Raw genomic sequence first — 8,449 nt, 5'->3', positions numbered from 1 at the left:
AGAACACAAAACAGTACAAACCTGGCTCAATGACATTATGCTTGACTGTTTCAAACCACAGGATTCACTGAATGCCACTTGACTTTAATTTAGTGCCAGTCTCCTAGAAAATAACTTCTGAACTTTTGCTGAAGCCCTTTAGTCTTCACACTAGCACTCTTCAAGGGCCTCATGCTTGTCACAGCATGTCTCGTTCAGGGTCACAAGCTCACCATGTTTGTTGGTTCTCTGTACTTATGCAGCCAGGGCATCAGCAGAGTGCAGACTAAGGAGTGTAAGAAAGGAAAATCAAGGCCATAGCCCTCCTCCTTCCATGCACCCAGGATCTAGAACACCATCCTCATGTTCGTCAGGACTGACCCAAGTCTCCTCCAATTTAGGAAAGAGTTAAAGATTCACCTGTTTAATACTATGTCACAATGAGTTAACCATTCACAACCGGCTACCTCTCATATTGCTCGTTGACTTTATGCTTATCTTTGACCCTGTACAGCACTCCACTTCCTTTTGGCTAGGTTGACGTAATAGAAACACCATAACCTGCATTCAATCCTTTCATCTTACCTGTTCAAATTATACATAAAACCTGTTGCCCGGATTCTTCATGAAACCTCTATCTCCATTCAACTATATGCTGATGACACTCTGCTTTACCTTCGAGTATGCATCCTGTGAAACTTAATAACCCTGAAGTGTTTCCTTTACAATGTAACAAACAGGATTCAGCCACTCTCTCTGAAACTGAACTCATTAAATACAGAACTTCTACTCCTATTCTCTGTGGACTGCCCTTCACCAGTACAAAGGTGACTGACCACTCTACATCCTATAGGTATCTGCCCATCTTTGTTCAGACGTGCAATCACTGGAATTCAATGGAAAGCAAAACCTCACCCTAAATGACCTCATTGTCCATGACGAAATCATCATCCTATCAACACCATCTCCTTCAGAAGTTACAAACCATAATCCTGAAATTCAGGCACTTGTTCTAACTCACCTAGATGGATGTAATGCTACCTGGACAGGCATTCCGAAATCTACTTCTGCAACTCTGTGAGCCACGCTATTTGAGGACATCCGACTAGTTGCAGAAGATCATGTCTCCCCATCCTAAAATATCTTCAGTGGCTCCCACTTGAAGCAAGAGTTGATTTAAAGGTAACATGCATTAGAAATAAAGCACTTCACTCTGCCCTGCCTCTGAATTAAAAAAAAAAAAAACTCCAATTCATGGATGGACAGCAAAAGAACTATGAGGGAAATCTCCTTATTTTAGAATTTCCCCCCCCCCAAAAAAGCAAACAGAACAGAAAAACGGGCTTTTTCCTGCCTAGCTCCCAGTGTATGGCACTCTAGTCCCAGCTACCTCAAAATCTGGAAGAAGGATATTAAAAGTCGTACTTTTGTGTTCTAAACGTGGTGAAACTGTAGTGCTGAGCCTATAGAAATATTCAAGAAAAAACTAGCAAAATTGGTTAACTTGGCTAAAATGGTTAGCAGCCCCAAACATAAGACTGTCCTTCCTGGGAATAATTTTGAGGTATTGTTGAATGATGGACTCCCAATTAAAGTGAGATGTTGGGAAACACAGACCTCAGGCTGACACCACTGCAGTCTTGTCAAATTTGGACTTATGGTTTGAAGCTCAGAGGAGCTGTAAAGGTACAGTGGGGTGGGGAGAATCTCACTTCAAAGACCATTTTTTTTTTCATTTAGCGCTCATATTAAAAGTTGGTTCGTCACAAATGTTAGGGAGTACAGATTTGCACCCGTGATTCTGTGTGCATGAGACAAAAACACTACAGATCTGTTTTTTATCTGGCAGGAAAACAATGTAACACATTTCAATGGTATTTGCTTACTCGTAGTGAAATGTATTCTGAATTTGGTTACATAAATCAGAAAGTATCATTTTGAAGCAGATAACTCTGTGCCTGCTTTTCAGATTTTGCCTACACAGTGCATGTGCTGCAAGACATATTGCTTACAATTCAGTGGGCTTGCGACCCGCACACAGCATACCATTAATTGCTTCCATTGTCCCTCTCCTTTGCAATCTTTTGGTTGCTTGGCTACAATAGGCTCACTCCCTTTCTTGTGTTAGCTCCTTCCTGGAGCAGGGACCACGTAGATGTGTTCATCCCAGTCCATAATTTGTAAATAAATCTCAGGGCCTTTGTCATGGGCCACTGCAGCTTGCACCACCCATTGCAACTACTAACCATCATACACCTACACGTGTGATACTTTTGACTGTTCCAGCCCCAAAGCTATAAGAATGGCTTGGGTGACAGGTGTTAGCAATTTGTAATGTATATTGAAATAATAAACAACTGTTGTGCTGATCTCTAAATTTGATAAACAGTGCCACCATGTGGCAGTCTGTCATAAGAGCCAGTGTTGTCAATTAAGTGCTGGTGCAAAGCACCAGAAACCACTGGCTCAAATTAAGCACTGGTTCTTCCTCGTCTTTTTGCAGCACACTATTTAAAAAAAAAATTATAAGCATTTTGGTCTGCTTTCCTACTTTTAACACAAGCATAGAGCTTCTTATTTATGTTACTTTCACCTTATTTGTTGGCTCTATTGACTCTTTAGTTACTTAAACCCACAAATGTACTACTCTACTCCACTTTATGCCACTTCACTGACAGCACTCTACAACATGCCACTCTATGCCATTATACTCTGTGCCACTCCATGCCACTGTACACCACTCCACTTTATGCCACTCTATTCTATGCCACTTTATGCCACATTACTCTACGTCACTCCCACTACACACAATGGCACTCTGCTTTATGCCACTCTACACCACTACACTCTACTCTATGCCACTCCACACCACCCTACTCCATGCCACCCAACTCTGACACTACTCTACACCTCTCAGTTGTTTACAATTCAAAGGGCTTACAACCCACCCACAGCATACAATTATTTGTTTTCGCTGGCACTCTCACTTTCAATCTTTCGATTGCTTAGCTCCTGTAGACTTCCCTTCCTTTCTTGTGTTAGCTTCTCCCTGGCACATGGACTAAGTACATATTTTCTTCCATAAGCATATTGGTATTATTCCTGGATGTGCAATATGCTTTCCTACTTTTAACAGAGGCTTACGGCTTCTTATTTATGTTGCTTTCACCCTATCTGTTGTCTCTATTGATGCCTTAGTTACTTACACCCACTACTCTACACCACTCTATGCCATTCCACTCTATGCCACTCTACTCTGCACCACTCCATTATATGCCACTCCACACCTCTACGCCATTCTACTCCACACCATCACTACTCCACACACTCCACGCCCCTCTATGCCACTCCACCCCACTCAACTCTACACCACTGTATTCTGCACCACTCTACTCCACCCAACTCTATGCCACTCTGCTCTACGCCACTGTGCATCATTTTACTCTACACCACTCCACACTATAGTAGTCTAATTTACACCACTCTATGCCACTTCATTCCAGTGTACACCACTCTAAACAACTCTACTGTACACCATTTCCCCACTATACGCCACTCCACTGTACCCCATTCTATCCCACGCCACTCTACACCACTCCATTCCACTCTACGTCACTCCACTCTCACTCCAGTCTATGCCACTCTAATCTACACCACTCCAGTCTACTCTACACCACTCTACTCTGACATTCTACTGTATGCCTCTCTACTGGACACCACTCCATTAACTTTTAGCCATGCTGACACAGTGGCAAAGCCAATAGTTCTCAAATAGGGGAGACCTATTGGCTTTTTCAATGTTTCTTTAGGGTGGAACTTGGAGGTCAACGTAGCAAAAACGAAAGTCTTGCTCTGACAATGTTGCCACGGAATAGCAGGTCAAGTCAACATATCAAAGTTGCAAATGAAAGTGTGTTTTTTAAGTTTCATTTGAATCGCCGGGGCTTGTGTGAAAGTGAGCGTTATACCCTCTGCTGTATACAGTTAAGGGATGGTGTGTTATTCTACCCCATAGCAGCTTTTAATTTTTGTGTATATGTTACAACAGGAACCGGAATCTATTGAAGACATGTTTGATGTGGCTAGTTCTTAAAACAAAAAACACAGGTGTTATGGAAAGCTTTGAAAGGTGATTCTCAAGGTAAAGTTTCCAAGCCACAAACACGAGGTGTTCTGTGTGGTGTTATGGGTCACTGTCTTCACTGGAGACACGATTCAAGTATGTTTCGTGCCATCACTAGTCCAAGCCTTTTAATTCTTAGTGAGGCTCACTTATAGAATATAAATGTTGATTAATGCATGTGTGAGCTCGGATGTCCTTGGGTTAAAAACTGAAACATACTTGACAGTTCAGGCACTAAACTCTGTTCTTAAGAGCTTTACTCTTTAAAAAACCTAAAATATAAAGAACTTCACTTAAAGTTCAAGCTAAGGTCAAATATATTAATGTTTGAGAGTTGTTCTCTTATTTGGAGTCCGCAACAGGCCATCAGGACTGTGGTTACATAAGTGTTATATTTCAATATTTTTATGCATTCTTTAAATATAGAAATAGTGTGTGTTTTGTCATTTTATCTTATGTTTAAGCCGTTCCACAGCTTCCTCAATTCAGCCAGTTTGGTTCAGTCCAGCTGTTGGAATGTTGGTGATGAGGGTACTAAGACAGCTGCAGGGAAATGGGATTGATGTATGTCAGGGGAAAGGATGAGCTAGGTAGAACTTTCTGAATAAACCTATCACTTTTTCGCTTTGGATCCATTTTCATTACGATAGGGTCAATGCATCATGCCCTAGGAATTGTTACTAGACACTACCCAGCATAGGGTGGCCAACTCAATCCATGCCATCACCGATACTGTATCCACTCCTGGGCTTTTAAGATACAACGAATTCCTTTCAGGTGTTAGACTAATTAGCTCAAAGCAAGTAAACCAAGACAACAACACAGAGAGAGCACTGGTTTTGTCACACGAAAGCCCAGGACTGGAAACCGAGTTATGATAACATGGACCGAGGTAGTCACCCCAGCCCAGATGCGACTCACCAGGAGGAAAGACTGTCAGCTGTAGACATGGACGAAAGACTCACGCACTCGGCACCGGAACCACTTCCGGTTGCACGTCTTGTTCACAGGCCTGCCAATCTCGTTTGCCAGTTCTAACTTCCCATTCCCTACCCACCATGCATGAGTACATTCTGACACATTTTTATAAGGAGTTTTTCATTTAACGAACCAGTAACCGCACTCTCTCGGACCTGCGGAGCAAAGTTGGGGATTGACTTGTATGTGAACATAACCTGACAAAGGCATGTGTGCATCCGGAATGAGCAGTGGATTCCGGAAGTGCCCGGGAGAGCAGGCAGTGAAAGAGATGGGGTAAAGTGCACTGCTGCTAGTTACTTGCAGTGATGAGCATTACCCCCTCCTTCAAGCATCACAATAAAGGAAGTAGGTAGTTATGTAATTTCTAAGTACTGAGCAATGACGTGAAAATCACAGACAGTGGTGGAGACGGAAATGCAAGGTTTGTTCTTTAAAACCAACAATTACACTTGTTCATGAAACCTAGGGGCATCATCATCATCAAACAAACTTTATTCGACTTTCAACAAGTCATAAAAGTATCAAATAAAACACATCTATGTACAGGGAGTGCAGAATTATTAGGCAAATGAGTATTTTGACCACATCATCCTCTTTATGCATGTTGTCTTACTCCAAGCTGTATAGGCTCGAAAGCCTACTACCAATTAAGCATATTAGGTGATGTGCATCTCTGTAATGAGAAGGGGTGTGGTCTAATGACATCAACACCCTATATCAGGTGTGCATAATTATTAGGCAACTTCCTTTCCTTTGGCAAAATGGGTCAAAAGAAGGACTTGACAGGCTCAGAAAAGTCAAAAATAGTGAGAGATCTTGCAGAGGGATGCAGCTCTCTTAAAATTGCAAAGCTTCTGAAGCGTGATCATCGAACAATCAAGCGTTTTATTCAAAATAGTCAGCAGGGTCGCAAGAAGCGTGTGGAAAAACCAAGGCGCAAAATAACTGCCCATGAACTGAGAAAAGTCAAGCGTGCAGCTGCCACGATGCCACTTGCCACCAGTTTGGCCATATTTCAGAGCTGCAACATCACTGGAGTGCCCAAAAGCACAAGGTGTGCAATACTCAGAGACATGGCCAAGGTAAGAAAGGCTGAAAGACGACCACCACTGAACAAGACACACAAGCTGAAACGTCAAGACTGGGCCAAGAAATATCTCAAGACTGATTTTTCTAAGGTTTTATGGACTGATGAAATGAGAGTGAGTCTTGATGGGCCAGATGGATGGGCCCGTGGCTGGATTGGTAAAGGGCAGAGAGCTCCAGTCCGACTCAGACGCCAGCAAGGTGGAGGTGGAGTACTGGTTTGGGCTGGTATCATCAAAGATGAGCTTGTGGGGCCTTTTCGGGTTGAGGATGGAGTCAAGCTCAACTCCCAGTCCTACTGCCAGTTCCTGGAAGACACCTTCTTCAAGCAGTGGTACAGGAAGAAGTCTGCATCCTTCAAGAAAAACATGATTTTCATGCAGGACAATGCTCCATCACACGCGTCCAAGTACTCCACAGCGTGGCTGGCAAGAAAGGGTATAAAAGAAGGAAATCTAATGACATGGCCTCCTTGTTCACCTGATCTGAACCCCATTGAGAACCTGTGGTCCATCATCAAATGTGAGATTTACAAGGAGGGAAAACAGTACACCTCTCTGAACAGTGTCTGGGAGGCTGTGGTTGCTGCTGCACGCAATGTTGATGGTGAACAGATCAAAACACTGACAGAATCCATGGATGGCAGGCTTTTGAGTGTCCTTGCAAAGAAAGGTGGCTATATTGGTCACTGATTTGTTTTTGTTTTGTTTTTGAATGTCAGAAATGTATATTTGTGAATGTTGAGATGTTATATTGGTTTCACTGGTAATAATAAATAATTGAAATGGGTATATATTTTTTTTTGTTAAGTTGCCTAATAATTATGCACAGTAATAGTCACCTGCACCCACAGATATCCCCCTAACATAGCTAAAACTAAAAACAAACTAAAAACTACTTCCAAAAATATTCAGCTTTGATATTAATGAGTTTTTTGGGTTCATTGAGAACATGGTTGTTGTTCAATAATAAAATTAATCCTCAAAAATACAACTTGCCTAATAATTCTGCACTCCCTGTATGTAAACACAATAAATAGATAAAATAATGAAAGAATAAATAGTAAAAATAAAAATGCACATCATTAATTTATCCGTATACAAATATTTAAATAACCTTAATAAATTTAGGCCAATGCGCCCATGGACTTCCTTACAGTTAGTACTAAGCATAAAATATTTGCCACAATTCCACACATTTCGATAGAAGATAAAACCTATAAGCTAAAATACGCATCACAACACTGGCGCAAGTTAATCAATCTTAGAAATGGCAATAAAAAGAGTTTTCTCCGTTTGTCATAAAATTTACAAAAGAGGACCACATGCATCGTAGATTGGGCTGACTTCGCGTCACAGGGACATACTCTTAATACTGTACTCCAGTCATTCATAGTCGGGAAAGTTACTAGACGATGGAAGGTGTCTAATCGTAATCTTGTAAGGAGAAAACGATGTTTGAGGGTTTGTCACGCTTGCTAGGTAAGGCTGCATGTCTTCCGTGGACAGAAATAGTTGGTTGGACATAACACTGGGCTTTTTCGATTCAGCTTCCCATCGCTGGTCTTCCATGTACTTCAATGTCATGGCCCTCAATTCTTTCCTGGTTATTTTTCCCAATGATTCTGGGTTTGTATAATAGTCTTTATAACCCATGTTTCCAAAAAAGAACATAATATATTTCAACCAAGGAACTCTTAGCGAGTGAGTTAGCCTCATACAATCAGATAGGATGGCCTTGTTTAATACAGTGTGCTCCGAGGTCCACACTTTGTGAAATAATAATAATGGCTGTATCTTTATCAAACCAGCTACAAAAGAAACCCCTAATTCCACATGGCTAATGTACGACGATGTACCGTTTGGTACCATTAACAAGTATCCTAGGAAATCATTCTCCACCGTCTGAATCGGATTGCAATTAGTATACCCGCCAAATACCTGATCCATACATGGCAGCCGGGATGCACTTAGCTTTGTAGATTTTGACCATGTTCGGCGGGGTAAGCCCCCCTAGCCTTTTAGAAAAAATCTTCAGAGCCGCCGTTGTTTTAATGATCTGGTCTTTTTTAGTTTTCACACAGTGTGCCCAGGAACCCTGTTTGTCAAACATTATGCCCAGATATGAAAAGGTACGAGCTATCTCCACTTTGTCCTCATGGATGGTAGTATTGTAGTTCTTACCTGATTGCCTACTGAAATTCATTATAAAAGTTTTGGACCGATTGACTGTAAGTCGAGATCTGTCATGAAGATCATGCAGGTAGTTAAAAGTTTTTGG

The sequence above is a fragment of the Pleurodeles waltl genome, chromosome 9 (assembly GCF_031143425.1).
Source record: "Pleurodeles waltl isolate 20211129_DDA chromosome 9, aPleWal1.hap1.20221129, whole genome shotgun sequence".
Classification (NCBI taxonomy): Eukaryota; Metazoa; Chordata; class Amphibia; order Caudata; family Salamandridae; genus Pleurodeles; species Pleurodeles waltl.
The sequence above is the reverse complement of the archived record's forward strand: the minus strand, read 5'-3'. Positions refer to the sequence as shown.